Source organism: Petaurus breviceps, unplaced genomic scaffold (genome assembly GCF_028583685.1).
Source record: "Petaurus breviceps papuanus isolate PSGF00001 unplaced genomic scaffold, PetGlider_PUasm1.0 126, whole genome shotgun sequence".
Taxonomy (NCBI): Eukaryota; Metazoa; Chordata; class Mammalia; order Diprotodontia; family Petauridae; genus Petaurus; species Petaurus breviceps.
The window spans coordinates 18,108,773-18,129,084 of record NW_027185655.1 but is presented as its reverse complement, the minus strand read 5'-3'; positions in this window follow the sequence as shown (position 1 = coordinate 18,129,084).

Genomic DNA, 20,312 nt, shown 5'->3' with positions numbered 1-20,312 from the left:
AAAGAAAGAAAGAAAGAAAGAAAGAAAGAAAGAAAGAAAGAAAGAAAAAGAAAGGAGAAATCTAAGAAAAATAGTTTAAAAAGTTCACTTCAATCTGCATTCATTCAGATTTCATCAGTTCATTCTCTGGAGGCAGATAGCATTTTTCCTCAGTCTTTTCGGACTTTCTTGGATCATTATATTGCTGAAAATACTTAAGTCCTTCACAGTTGATCATAATAGAATATTGTTGTTACTATGTGTAATGTTCTCAGTTCTGCTTATCTCACCTTGCATCAGTTCATATAAGTTTTTCCAGGTTTTTCTGAGACCATTCTGCTCATTATTTCTTATAATACAATAGTATTTCATCACAAATATAAACCATAATTTGTCTTGTTATTCCTCAATTGATAGGCTTTCCCTCAATTTTTGATTCTTTGCTTAAGAGCTGTTATAATTATTTTTGTATGTATAGTTCCTTTTTTTCCCCTTTGTGATACAGAACTAGTAGTGGCATTTCTAGGTCAAAGGCTTTACTTTGTTTTATAGTCCTTTGGGCACAGTTCCAAGTTTCTCTCCAGAAAGTTTGGATTAACTCATAACTCTACCAATGGTGCATTAGTGTTCCAATTTTCTCATATCCTCTCCAACATTCAGAATTTTGCTTTTCTGTCAGATTAGTCAATCTGATAGTTGTGAGGTGGTACCTTAGATTTGTTTTAATTTGCATTTCTCTAATCAATAATGGCTTACAGTACTTTGTATGACTACAGATAAATGTTTTTTTTCTTGATCTGAAAACTGTTCATATAATTTGGCCATTTATTTGTATTATTATAAATTTAACTCCATTTTCTGTATATTTGAGAAATGAGGTCTTTATCAGAGAAACTTGCTGTAAAAATATTTTACCAATTTTTCCTTTTCCTTTTAATCTTGACTGAAATAGATTTTTGGACACTTTTATATTTAATTTAATGTAATAAAAATAATCCATATTACATCTCATAATGCCCTTTATTTCTTGTTTAGTCACAAATTATTCTGTTATCCATAGATCTGATGGGTAAACTTTTTCATGCTTTACTAATTTGCTTATGGTATTAATACATTTTATTTCTAAGTCATGTACTCATTTTGATGTTATCTTGATATTAGTGGTAAATGTTGGTGTTTCTGCTAAACTGCTTCCAGTTTTCCCAACACTTTTTGTCAAATATTGAGGTCTTGTCCCCAAAATTTGGATCTTTGGGATTCTTAAACCCTAAATTACTATGATCATTCACTACTGTGTATTGTGTACCTAACATATTCCACCAATCCACCATTCTATTTTTAGGCAGTACCAGACTGTTTTGATGATTATCACTTTGTAATACACTTTGAGATTCTGTATGGCTAGGCCACTTTGCTTCACTCTTTTTTTTTAATTGATTCTCTTGGAATTCTTGATCTTTTGTTCTTCCAGATAAATTTTCTTATTTTTTCTAGTCCTATAAAAGTTTTTTTTTTTTTGGCAGTTTGATTGGTATGGCATGGAATAATTGAATTAGCACCAGTAGAATTATTATTTTTGTTCTATTGACTCAGCCTACCCATAAGCAACTGATAATTTTCCCAGTAGATCTGTCTTTATTTGTGTGCAAAACTGTTTTGTAAATTGTGTTCGTATAGTTCTTGGGTTTTCTTGGTGGGTAAAATCCCAAATATTTTATATTGTCTGCAGTTATTTTAAATGGAATTTTTTTCTTTCTATCTCTTATTGCTGGACATTTTTGGTAAATATAGAAATGCTACTGATTTATGTGGGTTTATTTTATATCCCAAATTTTCTAAAGTTGTTAATTATTTCAAGTAGGTTTTGTTTTTACTTGATTTTTTCTGGGATTGTCCAAGCATACCATCATATCATCTGTAAAGAATGAACATTTTGTTTCCTCGTTGCCTATTATACTTCCTCCAATTTCTTTTTCTTCCCTTATTGCTTTTAATATTTCCAGTACTTAATTAATAATTATATTAATTTAAATAATTAAATATTTCCAATTTAATATTGAATAATGAGGGTAAAAATGAACATCCTTATTTCACCCTTGATGTTATTGAGAAGGCTTCTAGGTTATCCACATTGCAGATAATGATTGCTTATATTTTAGGTAGATATTATTTAAAGAAAGTACCATTTATCCCTATGTTTTCTAGTGTTTTAAATGCAAATGAATGTTGTATTTTATCTAAAGCTTTTTATGCATCTATTGAGATAATCATATGATTTTTGTTGTTTTTGTTATTGCTATGATTAATTATACTGATAGTTTCCTTAATATTGAATGACCTCTGCATTCCTCGTGTAAATCCCATCTGGTCATAGTGTATAAACTTTGTGATAACATTGCTCTAACCTCTTTGCTAGTTTTTGATTTAAAGTATTTGCATCAATATTCATTAGGGAAATTGATTTATAGTTTTCTTTCTTTGTTTTTGATCTTCCTGATTTAGATAATAGCACCATATTTGTGTTATAAAAGGAGTAAGATAGGACACCTTGCCTACTTTTCCAAACAGTTTATATGATATTGAAATTAATTTTTCTTTAAATGTTAGGTTAAATTCACTTATGAATCCATGTCCTAGGGATTTTTTTTCCCCTTAGGGAGTTCATTGATGGCTTTTTCAAATTCTTTTCCTGAGATAGGGTTCTTTAAGTATTTTATTTCCTCTTTTATTAATCATGACAATTTTTGTTTTTTGTAAATTCTCACATATTTTACTTGGATTGTCAGTGTTTCTGACATACAGTTGAACAAAATAGCTCCTAACTATTGCTTTAATTTCCTCTTCATTGTTGATAAATTCACTCTTTTAATTTTTTATCCTGGTATATTGGAATACTTTCATTTAAAAAAATCAAATTAACTAATGATTCATTTATTTTTATTTTTAATGAAGAAGCTCCTAGTTTTATTTATTAGTTCAATGGTTTTCTTACTTTCAGTTTTATTAATCTCTCCTTTGATTTTCAAGACTTCTGATTTGGTGTTTCATTGAGGATTTTAATTTTTCCCTCTATTTTTTTTAGTTAACTTGCCTAATTAATTGATCTGCTCTTTCTCTATTTTATTGATGTAAAAGATATTGATGTTTAGAGATATAAAATTTCCATAAATACTGCTTTAGTTGCATCCCATAATTTTTGGTATGTTGCTTCACTCTTGTCATTCTTTTAATGAAATTCTTGAGGTTTTTATGATTATTCTTTGACCCACGCATTTTTTAGGATAATATTACTTTCCAATTAATTATAATCTATCTCTCTACGTCCTTTTACTAAGTGCAATTATTATTGCATTATAATTTTAGAAGGATGCATTTAATAGTTCTGCTTTTCTACAGTTGATTATGAGCTTTTTAATGTCCTAATATAAAGTCAACTTTTGTGTAGGTGCCATGTACCACTGGAAGAACATAGTATAATCCTTTCTTTTCCCACTTAATTTTCTCCAGAGATCTATCATAACTAACTTTTCTAAAATTCTATTCATTTCCTTAAATTCTTTCTTGTTTATTATTATCATTTTTTTGGTTAAATTTATCTAGTTCTAATAAGGGAAGTTCGAGGTCTTCTCATAGTATCTATCTTCTCCTGTAACATTTAACTTTTCTTTTAAGAATTGTGCGCTTTATTGGGTGGCTAGGTGGCGCAGTGAATAGAGCACCGGCACTGGAGTCAGGAAGACCTGGCTTCAGATCCAGTGTCCATACTTACCACACACACACACACACACACACACACACACACACACACACACAGAGCAGTGTGCAGTGTGACCTTGGGCACGTCACTTAACCCCAACTGCCCTCCAAAAAGCTAAAAAAAAGAAAGGAAAGAAAGAGTTGTATGCTATATAATAGTGAGAGTCAGAATGACTTGACATATCCTTAAAAAAAGAAATTTAGCTCGGAACCCCAAGATATCTTGCGAGGTTTCAACAATCAAAATGTATCTTCCTTTGGGCAGAGCACCCCAGGAACTTATTAGACATCTCTTTCTTCATGTGTCTAAGAGATACAATCTCACTGCAGGAAGTTAAATCAGTGCCAAATTCTCCGGTGAAATGTCCTGTGGATTGACACAGGATGCATCTTTGCAGGTGAAAGGAGCTCAGAAGTTATGTGCTGCATTAACTGTCCACAGCACGAATTGTGGCTGTCTACAGCATCTCTCTGACGCTTGCTTATCCCTTTTTAGTTATAGATATATTTTCATTTTTGCTTTGCTTGATAATCATGATCACTACCAGTGTTTTTGCTTTGTTTTTTTTTAATTTCCTATTCACTTGTATTTCCACTACAGTTGCAGCATAATAGATTCTGTTCCAGCCCCTTACCCTTACCTCTGTGTGTTTTTCTCTGCTTCATGTATGTTTCTTGAAAACAATATATTCTAGGATTGTGGTTTTTTGTTCCACTATGCTATCTGCTTCAATTTTACGGATAAGTTCATCCCATTCACATTCACATTTATGATTACAAACTGTATATTTCCCTCCATCTTGCTTTCTCCCCTACAGTGGTCCTTCTTTCTCTCTCATTTCTCCTTATCCCTTTTGCTTAGGACCACCACTTGTCCCAGGCCTGCTCACATTTTTATCAGTCCCCCCCACTTGTCTTTTCTCTCTCATGTCCTACTTTCTTTTAGAATAAGATATATTTCCATACCCAGCTGACCATTCTTTCCTCTATGAGCCAATTCCAATGAGACTGAGGTTCAAGCATTGCCCACTAATTCGTCCATTGTTCTACCCACTGTAAAAATCCTTTTATGTGAGATAATTGACCCCATTTTACTTTTGCTTTCTCCCAGTGCATCTTTCTCACCCCTTAATTTTTTTTAAAGAATGCTGAAATTTATTTTTTTAATTTCATGTTTATTTTTAGTTTATATCATTCATTTCCACAAGATTTTGAATTACAAAATTTCTCCCCATCTTTCCTCTACCCACCACCCCAAAACAGCAATCCCACTGCATATCCCTTCCCCCGATGTGCTGTCTCCTATATCCTACTCCATACTCCCTCCAACTTTCCAGCAGGGAAAAATGGATCTCTATACCCCAGTGCCTGTATATCTTATTTCCCAGGTGCACGTAAAATCATATATATATATATATATATATATGTATGTATATGTGTATATATATATATGTATATATATATATATATATATTAGACATTTGTTTTAAAAACTTTGAATTCCAGATTCTTTCCCTTCCTTCCTCATCACCCACCTTTACTGGGAAGATAGGCAATTTAATATAGGTTTTACACATGTAGCTATGCAAAACATTTCCATAGTGGATATATTGTGAAAGAATGACTATATTTCCCTCACTCTTATCACGCCCCCCACTTATTCTATTTTCTACTTTGACACTGTCCCTTTTCAAAAGTGTGTGCTTCCAAATTCCCTTCCCCTCCTACCTGCCCTCCCCTCCAAAATCCCACCTCTCATCCCCTTCCTCCTTACTCTCCTATAGGGTGAGATACCCTATTTAGAGTGTATGTCTTTCCCTCACTAAGCCAAATTCAATGAGATTAAGGTTGATCCATTCCCTTTTGCCTTCCTGTTTTTCCCCTCCATTGTAACAGTTTTCCTTGACTCTTCTTCATGAGTTAATTTGCCCCATTCTGTCTCTCCCCATTTCCTCTCATTATATTCTCTCTCACCTGTCAATTTCACCTTTTAAGTATCATCCTTTCCTATTCAATTGGTCCTGTGCCCTCTGTCTATATATACTTGTAAACTTATATACACGCAATCACATATGTATTCATATGCCCTACTATATAGATATATATGCATGTATACACAAACATACATACATATATATATATGCACACAAACACATACATTTATATTTCTTTCAACTATTCTCATGCTGAGAAAAGTTTCAAAAGTTACAATCATTGTTTTTCCATGTAGGAATGTAAATAGTTCTACTTTGATAAGTTCCTTACTATTTCTTTTCCCTTTTTTACCTCCTCATGCTTCTCTTGCTTCTTGTATCTGAATGTCAAGTTTTCTATTCAACTCTGTTTTTTTTAATCAAGAATGCTTGAAAGTCCTCTATTTCATTTATTGACCATATTTTGGTCTGAAACATTAAACTCAGTTTTTCTGGGTAGGTGATTCTTTGTTTTAATTCCAGCTTCATTGACCTCTGGAATATCATATTACAAGCCCTGTGATCTCTCAAAGTAGAAGTTGCCAGATCCTGTGTTATCCTGATTGTGTTTCCACAATATTCAAATTGTTTCTTCTTGGCTGCTTGCCCTGTTTTCTCCTTGATCTGGGAACTCTAGAACCTGGTTTAAATAATTCTAGGAATTTTCTTTTGGGGATTTTTTTTTTGTTAAGCAATTGGGGTTAAGTAACTTGCTCAAGGTTACATGACCAGTTATTTTGGGTGTGGTGCTAAGTATCTGAGCCCAGATTCGATCTCCAGGTCATCCTGACACTGGAGCCAGTGTTCTTACTTGCTGTGCTACCTGGCTGCCCCTTGGGGATCTTTTCAAGAAGTGATTGGTAGATTCTATTTTGCCTTCTGGTTCTAAAACATCAAGGCAATTTTCCTTGAGAATTTCTTGAAGGATGATCTCTACAGTTTTTTTTTTTGTTTTGTTTTGTTTTTTGTTTGTTTTTATCATGGCTTTCATATAGTCCAATAGTTTTTTAATTATCTCTCCCGGTTCTATTTTCCAGGACAATGGTTTTCACAATGAGTTATTTCCCAATGAGAAATTTTCCAGGACAGTGGTATTCCCAATGAGATATTTCACAGTGCCTTCTATTTTTTAATTTGTTTGAATCTGTTTAATAGTATCTTGATTTCTCATAAAATAACTATTTTCCATTTGCTCCAATCTAATTCTGAAAGAATTATTCTCTTCATTGAGCTTTTGAGATGCTTTTCCCATCAGGCAAATTCAGCTTTTTAAGGAATTCTTCTCCTCATTGTCTTTTTGAGCCTCTTTTGCCATTTGAGTTAGTCTATTTTTAAGGCATTATTTTCTTCAGTCAGGTTCTTGAATTTCTTTTCATGATTTTCTTACATCATTCTCATTTCTCTTCCCAATTTTTCCTCTACTTGTCTTATTTCATTTTCAAAATCCTTGTTAACCTCCTCTGTGGCCTGTAACCAGTTCATATTTTTCTTGGAAGCTTTTGGTTCAGAAATTCTGACTTTGTTATCTTCCTGCCTTTCCATGTTTTGATCTTTTCTGTCCCCCAAAGAGGAATCCAAAGTTGGATTGCTGTGCTTGCTTTGCTTCCTTTGCTTGCTCATGTTGCCCCTCAATTACTTCACTTTTGACCTTTTTTCCCCAGTAGTACTCTGCTTCCAAAGAGGAGAGCTTTGTCCCAAATTGCTGGGGTTTTCACAGCTGCTGGAGTTATTAGATGGCTTCCCTCTCTGAAGCCTCTACTCACTCTGGCTCACTGGTCACACACCCCAGGACCTCTAGCCTACACAGCAATCCAAACCCAAGCAAATTAAATAAAGAGCAATTACCCCTCAGAGTGGTTGCTTGGTCTCCCTACAATCTGCAGTACAGTAACTCTGAAGCACCCATGTATCTGTGGCCACCCATCTCAACTTCTTCTCCCTCTGGCAGCAGAGGCTGGACTACACTCCCGGACTCCCTTTTCCCAAAGTCTATGCTGACCTTTAACTTTTTCTTTGGCATTTATGGGTTGATAATTCTGGAAGCCAACACAGCTGTTGGTAATCTGCTTTCCCAAAGTTCCTCTAGCCATGGCTGGTTGGGCTGCACTGAGGATAAAACTGTGGGTTCATGCAGGGCTGGTCTCTGTTCCCAGCATGCTCAGATGAACCCTTCTTGTCTGCCTGCCAATCTGTCTTTAGCAGAACACTTGTTACTCTCTTTCACTTTGTGGGTTCTGTAGCCCTAAAGTTAGTTTAGAGTCATTTTTATAGGTATTTGAGGTGGTTATGGGAGGACCACAGGGAATTTTCCTGTTTCCATGCTGCCATCTTGGCTCTGCCCCTCCACTTTTATTTTTTATAATCTCATTCCATCATATCTAGTTTATGTCTATACCTTCTGTCTATGTATACTCCTAATTACTCTAATAATGAGAAAGTTCTTAGGAATTATACTATCATTTTTACATGTAGTAATGTCAATATTTTAACCTTATTGAATCCCTTATGATTTCTATTTCCTCTTTACTGTTTTATGCTTCTCTTGAAGCTTGTTTTTGAAAGTCAGATTTTCTATTCAGCTCAGAAATGCTTGGAATTCTTCAATTACATTGAATGTCCACTTTTCCCCTGAAGACTTATACTCTGTTTTGCTGGGTAGGTGATAGTTGTAATCCTAGCTTCTTTGCCCTTTGGGATATCACATTTCAAGCCCTTTAATCCTTTAATGTAGAAGCTGCTACATCTTGTGTTATCTTGACTGTGTTTCCACAATATTTGAATTGTGTTATTATAACTGCTTACATATTTTCTTCTTGACCTGGAAGGGCTGCAATTTGAATAAATATTCTTGGGAATTTTCATTTGGGGATCTTTTTCAAAAGGTGATTGGCAGATTCATTTAATTTCTATTTTACCCTTTGGTTCTTGGGCATCAGGGAAGTTTTCCTTGATAATTTCTGAAAAGATAAAGTTGAGGCTTTTTTTTTATCATCACTTTCTGGTATATGTAATTATTGATAATTATTTTAAATTATCTTTTAAATTTATTTCTCCTGAATCTATTTTCTGGGTCAGTTGTTTTTCCAAAAAGAGGCTTCGCATTTTCTTCAATTTTTTTTTCATTCTTTTGATTATATTTTATTGTTTCTTGATGTTTCTTAAAGTTATTAGCTTGGACATGCAACTAAGTTGGCAGAGTAAAAGCAGAAAATTGCATGAGCTTCCACACCAACTAACTCCAATACCTGTAAAAAAAAATGACTCTAAATAAATTTTAGAGCTACAGAACCCACAAAGTGAAAGAGAGAAACAAATTTGCCTCTGAACACAGCCTAGCAGGCCCACAGGAAGGATTTGTTGTACTGAGCTGGGAGCCAAGTGCAGTTCTCCATGAGCCATAGGAGCCCAGACCCTGGGTGGCCCTGACCAGTGACCCAGGCCAGCCAGAGAAGACTTCAGGTGAGTGAATCACCAGCACTGTAGTGGTTTCCAGACTTCTCAATCCATAAACATGAAAGAGAAAGTAAAAGGTCAATGGAGAACCCTGTTGATCCAGAGTAAGAGAAGATCAAGGTTCCAACCCTGCCCCTGAGGTGAGAGGTGGCAGAGGAGTGGTGGCTAGAACTGCTGCCACCATGCAGCCTCTGGAGCTCCTAGCCTGCAGATTGCATGGGGACCAAATGACCATTCAGACGTTAATCGCTTTTGTTTTGACCTGCTTGAATCTGAGTCTCAGTCTTGGGTGGTGGTATTAGCATGAGGAACATCAGTGTGTCAGAGCTTGCTGTGGTTGTAGAGAGGGCACCATCCTCAAAGCTCCAATAACAGCACTGGCAACTTTGAAATCCCCTGCAATTTGAGACATAGCTCTTTCTACTCTGGAAGCACAGTTCTACTGTAGCAAAGAGCACAAAAGTCAAGTTAACTGGAAGGCAAGATGAGCAAACAGAGGAAGCACAATTAGACCATATAATCCTTTTTTGGGGAGTAAAAGGATCAAAACATGGAACCAGAAGAAGATAACCAAGTCAAAATTCCATCATCAAAAGCTTGCAAGAAAAAATATTGAACCAGTCACAGACAATAGGGGATCTCTAGAAGGATTTTAAAAATCAGGTAAGAGAAGTGAAGGAAAAATTAGACAGAGAAATGAGAATGATACAAGAAAATTGTTTAAAATGAGTCAACAGCCTGACTGAAGAAAAGACACCTAAAACAATTGAGTGAATCAAATGGCAAAAGATGCCTAAAAACCCAGTGATGAGATGAATGCCTTAAAAAGCTTATTTGCCAGATGGAAAAGGAATTTCAAAAACTCACTAAAGAGAATCATTCCTTCAGAATTAGATTGGAGCAAACAGAAGGTAGTGACTTTATGAGAAATCAAGATATTATAAAACATATCCAAACAAATAAAAAAAAATAGGAAACAATGTGAAATAACCCATTGGCAAAACCACTGACCTGGAAAATATATCCAGGAGAGATAATTTAAAAATTAATGGATTTCCTGAAAGTCATAATCAAAAAAGAGCCTAGAAATCATCCTTGAAGAAATACTCAAGGAAAATTGTCCCAATGTTGTAGAACAAGTGGGCAAAATAGAGTTTGAAAGAATTTACTGATCTTGAAAAGATCCCCAAAAGAAAACTCCTAGAAATATTATAGACAAATTCCAGAGTTCCCAATTCAGGGAGAAAATATTATAACCAGTCAGGAAGAAGCATTTTGAGTATTGTGGAAACACAATCAGGATAACATGGGATCTAACAGCTTCTACAGTAAGGGATTGAAGGCCTTGGAATATGATATTCCAGAGGTCAAAGCAGCTAGGATTAAAACCAAGAATCACCTACCCAGCAAAACTGAGTATAATGCTTCAGGGGAAAATATTTTTATTCAATGAAATAGAGGACTTTCAACCATTCTTGAAAAGAAAAAAAAACTGCTGAACAGAAAATTTGACTTTCAAATACAAGAAACAAGAGAAGCATGAGAAGGTAAACAGGAAAATTAAATCATAAGGAACTTATTAAAGTTGAACTATCTACATTTCTACATGGAAAAATGATAATTTTAACTCATGAGACATTTCTCAGTATGAAGAGAGTTGAAAGGAATATATATATATACATATATATATGTATAGGAGGGTGTAAGTGTATGTAAATCTATCTGTGTGTATATGTATGTACATGAATATTTGGACAAAGGGCACACAATGGGGTGAATATTAAGGGATGATATCTAAAAATAAAATTAAGATGTGAGAGAGGAAAATATAGGTAGAAGGAGAAACGGAGAGCTAGAATAGGGAAAATTATCTCTATAAAAGAGGCAAGATAAGAGGTGCATTGGAGGGCAAGAGAAAGAAGGTGAAAGGGAATGGGTCAACCTTAATCTCATTGAATTTGCCTTGAGGAGGGAATAACATACACAGTCAACTGGGTATCTTACCCTACAGGAACATAGGGGGGAAGGCGATAAGAGGTGGGATGATAGAAGGGAGGGAAGACTGGGGGACAGAGTAGGTAGAAGCAAACACTTTTGAAAAGGGACAGGGTCAAAGTAGAAAATAGAATAAATGGGGGCAGAATGAGATGGAGGGAAATATGTTAGTCTTTCACAATATAACTACTATGGAAATGCTTTGCATAACTACACATGAATAACCTATATGAATTGCTTGTCTTCCCAGTTGGGGTGGGTGAGGAGGGAAGAAGGAAAAGAATCTGGAAATCAAAGTTTTTTAAATAAATCATTAAAAAATGTTTTTTACATGCAATTGGGAAATGAGATATACAGGCACTAGGGTATAGAAATACATCTTGCCCTACCAGAAAGATAGAGGGGTGTGGGGGAATGGAGGAGGATGGATATAAGAGAGAACATATTCGGGGAAGGGGTATTCACTAGGCTCTCTATCTTGGGATGGGGTGCAGAGGAGAGACGGGGAGAAAATTTGTAACAAAATCTTGTGGAAATGAATGTCGAAAATTAAAAATAAATTTTAAAAATTGGGGAAAAAAGTTATTAGCTTGCATTTGCCCAATTCTTATTTTTAATGAATTATTTTCTTTAGTGAAATTTTGTATTTCCTTTTATTTGGCCAGTTCTACTTTTTAAAGAGTTCTTTTCTTCAATGAATTTTTCTCTTTTTTTTTCTATTTAGCCAATTATGGTTGCTATTAAGTTCCTCTCTTCAATGAAGTTTGCTTATCAAACTGGGTGCCTAGGCAGTGACTAGAAAGTGCAGTGAGTAGAGCACCAGCCCTGGAGTCAGGAGGACCTGAGTTCAAATCTGGCAGGTGACATTTGACACACTTAGTAGCCATGTGACTTTGGGCAAATCGCTTAACACCATTTGCTCTCCAGAAAAAGAAAAAAAAATCTTTTTTTGAGGTCTTCCAGGGTCGGAGAACAATTTGTGTCTTTCTTTGATGCTTTCTGTGTATCTGCTTTGATTTCATTATTTTTGTCTGAGTTTCTGCTTTGATCTTTCTTATCACCATGCAACATTTTTTTATGGTCAGGATCTTTTTGTGCTCTTGCTCATTGTTCTAGCCTATATCTTGACTTTAAATTCCACGTTAAAGTTTGTTATAGTGAAGTTGAAGTACTCCAAGGGTATGGGGAGCGCCATCCCAAACTTCAGGGGTTTTTTGTGCAGTTACTTCAGAGCTAATTCTAGGTCGCTATAAGTTTTTTTTTTTTAAAGAAGGTGTCTACAAGAGAAGTGTGAATACTGATTTCTTGGTCTGTGTTCTGATCTGTGAGTGACCACAAGCATTCTTTTCCACCCTGGAAGTGTGATGAGGGACCCTGTCTCCTGCCAGTGCACCTCTTCTCTCTAAGACTGTGACCTAGAACTTTGTAGGAGCAATGCAACAGAGTTCTGTACCCCAGGGTCAGCAAAGGGTCACCTGTAATTGTCCTCTTACCAGTTGTCTGACTATTTTATTGTTTCTGGGCTACAAACTCCTGAAGCCACTGTCACAACTGATTCAGTTACCCCCAAGGCCTGATGCTGGCTTGCGGGGTGCATCTTGAGCACCATTCTCATCCTTGTGACATAGGCTTTTCCTTCCAAACTTCTAAGTTATCTTAGAGTGGAAAATTGTTTCACCATGTCTTTTTGTTGGTTCTGATCCTGCAGAATTAATTTTTGAGGCTTATTCTAATGTAGTTTTGAGGGAAATTTGGGAGAGTTCAGCAAAGTACCTGTGTTTATTCTGCCATCTTGGTTCTGCACCTCTAGGCTTTATACTGTTATAAAGATCCCTTTTATGTGTGCCTGATCCAATCCAGCTTCTTTTTGTTTTTTTCCCCTCTGTCAGTGAACTAGTATTTTTTAAGTATCTACTATGTGACAGTCACTGTGCTAAGCACTTGGTATGCAAAGAAAAGAAAAAAAAAACATACAGTTCTTACTCACAAGATGCTCACTGTCTAAAAGTGAAACCAAATGCAAATGTGCACACCATAACACATGGAAAACTGCCAGCAAAAGTGCTCAGAACCAGAAGATGAAATGTTGTGGGCAAGAACAGCAAAGAGACCAGTATCTCTAGAATAAGGAGCATACACAAAGGAGCAAGGGGTAAAAATTACAAATATAGAAGACCTCATTATAAAGGTCTTTGAAAACCAAACAAAATTTTATATTTATTCATGGAGATAATGGGGAGCCACTGGAATTTATTGAAGGAGGAAATGACATGGTCAGATGTGCATTCTAAGAAGACCAATTTAACATCTGAGTGGAGGATCATCTGGTGTAGAGAGGTTTGAGACAGTGAGATTTAATGGTCTATTGCAATAATATGAGCATGAAGAAATGAGGGCACCAAGCATAGTGTGGGGGAGAAAGGGGGAATATGTGAGAGATGTTACAAAGGTGGGACAAGACTTGACTTCTATTGGACATGGGGGATGAGAGAGGTGGGAGTTGAGAATAATCTAATTTAGGAGCCTGGGTAGTGGTGATTACAACAATAATTGGAAAGTTAAGGAGAGGGCATAGTGTGCAGAAAATGATGACTTCTGTTTTGGACATGTTGACTTTAAATGTCTACAAGACATTCAATTCAAGATGTCTTATTGGTAGCTGGAAATATGAGACTAGCGGTCAGGTCTGGAGAGAAGTTAGACTAACACTGGGTAGAGATGATATTTGAAACTTTTGAGTTGTTGAGTTCACTAACTAAAATAGAAGAAATCCAGGATGGAGCTTTGGGGAACTACCATTGTTAATGGGAATAACATGGATGAAGATCCACTAAAAAAGACAGTGGAAAAGGCAAGGATTCTGCAATCAGAAAACCTGAGTTCAAATCCCAACTCTAATGCATATTATATTTGTGACCATGGGCAAGTCACTTAAATTCTTCATCACACCTTTTCTGTGAAGATGTCATGAGTAAGGAGGTAATGAAAAGAAACAGAAGAGCTCAAGTGGTAATGACTCAGGCAGTGTTATTACTCACAGGTATGCAAAAATAAAGCTCCTTTGCCCTTCAGTCCCATGGGGGCATGTAGTAGGTCTTGCCACCACTGTGTGCATGATAAAGAGCCCGGGTCTCCTGGACTTTTGCCTATATATTGTTTTGTCTTGTTTTGTTTTTTTCTAGGCATATTCATAGAAGGGGTACATTAGAGGTAGTCAGTGAGTGCATGGTCTGGACTGCAACTTCCCCTTATCAATGCAGAGGGCATTGTGATTAGAAGTTTGAATATCTGGATTAGATAAAATCTGCTAAACTGATAGCTTGCTAATCTTGCATTCCTCAGTCTAAATGTAGCTGATCAAAACAGTTGACAGTACATAGTAACTTCTCAATATGTAGTCAGGTGAATCAGTGGTCAGACACAGAGTCATATCTCTCTACTAGGGCCTAACAATGGGTCAGTCTTCAGAGTTTCCTTGCCTGTAAGATAAAAAGTATGAATTAGATGACCTTTGAATTCCTTCCAAGTCTAGATTTTTAGAGTTTAGAAAGGTTGACTTGCCCAAGGTCACACAGATAATTGGAAGCAGAGTGAGAATTTAAACCACTTCCATAACTCCAAATCCATTGTTTATTCCTTTACAACACAGTGTGCCTATAGCCCTTATTGTCTATGACACTCATTTATTTTTGGCATGTTATCTTATTATTATTTATTGAAATGTTTCCTTAGTATATGACTTTCTGCTCCCACAAAATTGCAAGATCCTTGGTTTTTACACTTCTTTGTTATCATTCATACCATCTAGTCTAATGTTTAGCATGTCATAGATGCAGAACAAACAAATGAATGATGAGTAGTAAGTGATGGATAAGGGTCTTTGAAAGGTGTGTGGGCAATTCTAAGCTAATTCCAAGGGGACCGATAAAGGATGGGGCACAAGTGTTGGAATGTCAATGTTTTCAAGGACTTCAGGAAAACCTTATGTCAATCTGCTGGCTTCCAGTCATCATTGCATTTTACCCATGCTCCTATCTGTTGGAGGCAACTTTAAGGCTAGCATTCTATAAGTTCCTGTTAGATGTTGGGAGGAAAAGAGATACTTGCAAATCATTGAATGGTTAGCAAAAGAAGGTTTACTTTGCCCTAAGACAATAAGGATATGAAACCAGGGTACAGTGGCATTTACCTTCTCTGAATATGGCCCCTATCATTTTCCTATGGAAATGCAACTCATCATCCTGTGGTCAGGATATGGGGAATATCATGCTAGTTTCCTCATTCCTCAAGAATTCCCCAAGGCCAAGAGACCTGACTTTGTACTGCCTTTAGATGAACAGAAAACTTTTAGGGAACCTGGAGCCTTTCCTTTTAGAGAAAACTAATCCTGTAGGATGAGATTATACTTAGATTATGGGTAAATCTAAATGCCAAGTGCATATCATAAGTTAACATCCCAGTGTACACACACATAAATTCCTAGAGGTTCTATTTAGACTTCTATTATAAGACATACTCATTTTAAGTCTAACGAAGAGAGATATTTATTAAAGGAAACACACATGATGGAGGTGGCTGAGCTTCAGTATTTGCTATGAAGTGGGAGGTATGAAACATAAACATATTTCTAGAAATTCAAAGGAGACAGCATGACTACAATGCCAGTCTGGAAATTTGGAAAACCTGAGCTCAACTCCATTCTCTATGACAGATTCTATTTACATGGTCATGGGAAAGTGACTTCAACACAGGCACCTCTAATGTCAAGTTATAGGTTTATATCACGGAGAAAATTTCCAAATTTGAAATTTTCTTCATGTAAGGGAAGGAGGTAAGAAGGTTAAGCACTCTAGCAAGCAATGAAGGCTCAACACTTTAATAAGTATGAGTCTTAAGAATTGAAGTATATACATAATTTTGATGAATTAGCTAATTGAGCTTTCTTGTTGGGATATTAAGGTAATTTTCATGTCTAATTGTGACATATATACAATTTGTTTTGCCATTTCAAAATCACCTGTGCTTTTAAAAATGGGCTGTATTAAAAAAACAGAAAACACTAACTGTAATTCTTAATCAGCAATGATGCAAATACCAGTGTGATGCTTTGTAAGGTTGCTAATTCCCACCTTTGGTTAATGCTGTCATGATTTATAACCCTGTTATGGCATATTACATCTGAAAGGTGTAACATAAAGTACAGTACTACTTATGTTCAGAATCTAGCTATTGAGAGACTAAATTATTAAACAACAGAAATAAAATTTAGTTGGCTTTATTTGTAGGCTTTCCCCTTTCAAATGCTCCTTTGATCAATTTCATAGCATTGACTTCTGGCATAGATACCTAAGTGCACTCTTGTTATGCACTCCGACTTTATTCCAGTATGTCTTCTCCAAAAGGGCTTTAAGTGTAATTCTCTTGACTAGGTTCAATTGTGTGGGGCTTTGACAAACTGTTAATAAGCAGCTCGGTTTATTTTTTTTTTAAGGAAAAAAAGTACTTGAAAGAGCAGATATCAGAGTTAATTTCTCTTTTGGAAAGCATGAAAATATGATTTCTAGAGAAGGTCAAGTTCTTTCTAAGTGATCTTTGAAGTATGTAATATATATATATATATGTATATATATATATATATTTTTAATTGTGTGCAACCCATCAACACTGCCCAATTGCCTTCTATTCTTATTTAAAGTAACAAATTAAGTAGAAGGGATGTGCATGGAGGACTAATACCTCTGATGTAAGAGCTTACCAAGCCTTTTTTCAGGGCTACTCATCTACCTTTAGGTGTCCACCTTTTCGTCCAGCTCTCACCTATGGCTACAAGAATCTATAGGATGCACAATAGTCACATCCTAGTAAAATGACCTCAGCAGACAGGGTAAACTGAGTCGAGGGTACCTTAAATACCTCAAACCCATTGCTGAGCTGGGGGAGGGGAGGATATCTACCCCAAGCAGCATATGAAGACTTTCGACAGCAGAAGGGGCAGAGGAGAAAAGTTTTTTCCAATGTATATGAAGGAGACTGAAGCAGGCACTATGGAGTACTTAGATCTTGGCTAGATATCAAAGACACCAAGGTCATCCATTGCGTTCTGGACCATCACTTGTCATCTTGACTTTTGCCTTCCCTCTGGACTTCATTGACTCTGGAAGAGAGAGTGAAGTTGACAACTTTGTGCAACTGCCTCACTTAAATCCAATCCAAATGTAAGTCAAGCTCTTACCCTGTTATGTCATTCGTCCTCTTCAAAAATGAAGGATGAACAGCAGTAGCAAGTGAACAAATAATAGGTAAATCATACACATACACATACATACATACGTTCAATAATAAAACTTCTTTATTCCCATTAACATCATCTCTCGATTGGTCATTTTATTAATGGTTTTGTCGTCAATAATAGCATAATTTTATTTATCATATTATCCAATAGATGTTAATGATAATCTAGTTTCAGAAAAAAAATAATACTAAAAGAGAGAAAAAAATGGGGGAATTGATACTAGTCACCAAGAGCTGTCACATAAAAGAGAGGCTTATTCTGTGTCGTCTCAGAAGGAAGAGCTGGGATCAATTGGTAATAGATCAAAGTAAGATTTCAGCTCATAAAATCAGAACACTAGAACCGGAAGAGACATCAGAGGCCTTTTGCTTCATCCCTTTCATTAACAAATGAGAAATCTGATGCTTAAAATGGTTAAGTGACTTGTCCAAGAAAACACAGGTAGTACAACCACAGCCCCAAGGTCCTTTGTCCTCCATCATACCATGCTTTCTAACAATTAGAATTGTCCCAAGAAAATCACTAGTCTGCCTTTTGAATTATCAAGTTCCCTTACTCTGAGAGTATTCAAATAGCCCATAGGTAACCACATAGTTAGGATGTTGTCAGAAGTATTGATGCATCAGGCAAAAGGTTGGAATAGGTCATCTTCTCAAGTGCATTTAAATTCTTATATTCTATGATTCACCATGTAGAAAAGAGAGGGAATAAAAGGTATTGACATGCCAGAATTTGCTTCAGGTTCGCATAGATAAATGTGTCCTGAAGATATTAGTAATTATTTCTAGACTTTTGTGGGGAAAATAGTTAAAGGCATCTCAGTAATTCTCCACAATATTTAAGCAGTAGCAACCATATTTTTTAGGTCTCCCCAGATAAGTACATCTATGATTCATTTTAATCAAGTGAAATTTCAAATACAATTATTCTTCAAAATACCTAAGGATTTTCTAAAAATATATTTGTATTCATATCTTTTGTTTTTACATTGTTTAAATTTCTCCCAGTATCTTTATTTCTCCTCCTCCCTAGAGTCATTCAAAAAACTAACAAAAAGAGGCAAAAAATGGCAAAATTTATAAATGCATCAGAAGATTAAAATTATATGTAATGTCCCACACCGGTAGATTTCTTACCTCTATGATTTTTTTTGTATTTCTTGTTTGGAGCCAGTCTTCTTCTTGGCAATCCTATGACATTCACTTCTGATAATTTTGTGGTTATTGTTTCTATTGATATTATAATAGTCATTGTATATATGGTTTTTGTGGCTCTGTTTACTTCTCTTTGCATCTGTTCCTATCGGTCTTTCCATGCTTCCCTGGATTCATTATATTTATCGTTTCTTGCCAAGGAGTACTATTCTATTTCATTCATACACCATTATTCTGTTAGCCATTCCTCAATCAATGGGCATCAAAATACCTACATTTTACTGTTTACTTTGCAACATTTAATTCAGTAAAGGTTGATGTATAGGGAGCCATATCTTTCCAGCTGTATCTTACCAACACTCACCTCAGCAACTGACTTAGTAATTGAAAGAAACCCAGTGAGAATAATGGCTAATAATTCATAGGATCACAGGATAATTTAATTGCCCCAGGATAACATAATAATTGCCTTTAATCACCAAGACTACAGAGAATGGAAGTAGACACAAAGCTGGAAAGGGCCTTAGAGATCATCCATTCCAATCCCTTCATTTTACAGATGAGAAATCTAAGACCCACAAAGGTTTAATGACTTGCCCATAGTCACAGAGGTATTAAATAGTAAAGCTGGGATTTGCAGATATCCAGTATGTGTTCCATCACACCATACTACTCAATTTAACACAATTGAACAGCATTTATTAAGGTTGCAAAGCTTAGTGGTTAGAATATCAGACAAAAAGTCAGAAAACCGGTATTGAAGTCATCTCTCTGACACTTAGTAGCTAAGTGACCCAGGAATAGATGACCTCTGAGGGTCCTTCTGTATCTAAAATTATTATAGTATGTATCAGGTAATGTTCTACGTGTAGGAAATATAAAACCAATAACAAAAAAATCCCTTACTTACTTTCTACTGTAGAGCACAAGGCTTTCTCCTAAAGAGAATGCCTCTTGCTGTTGTTGCTTCAAATTTTATATCCATAGCACTCACTGAATATTATTTTTATTAAATATTCTCTCATTTACGTTTTATGTAGCTTCTTCTTATTCTTTTTAAGTGCATGGGATTTCCCTAGAATATAGTTCTTTTTTTTCCATTTATACTTATGTAGACCTTTTTTTTTTTCTCTATTGCTTTTTGGAGGGGGGAAGGCAGGGCAATTGGGGTTAAGCGACTTGCCCAAGTTCAGACAGCTAGTAAGTATTAAGTGTCTGAGGCCGGATTTGAACTCAGGTCCTCCTGACTCCAGGGCCAGTGTTCTATTCACTGCACCACCAAGGCACCCCATATGTAGACATTTGATGTGATTTTCTGCTTCTTGACAATATTATTAACGAAGCAAAATGTTACGTCAGCGTAACCCCTACATGATTTGGCCTCTACAGTATAGCTCCTCCCATGGGCATGGCCAACTCCCTGATTTCTGGACTAAAGTGTTCATTCCAAGCTGACCTCCCACCAGTTGGTCTGAGTTTTCCAGAGGCACTACTGAGAGACTATACCTCTCTCAAATTATAGATGAAATTGTAGGAAACAGCCTTCTGACACTTTTCTGAAGCCAATTCACAAAGTGATGTTTCTCCAACCAGCAGCTTCTCTAGATCAATAGGGAAAGCCTTTCTGTCAGCTGACTTCCACCACTTTGTTGGAACATGATACCAAATGATGATTGAATGTCACAGAATATTGTTGTTTGTTTGTTTGTT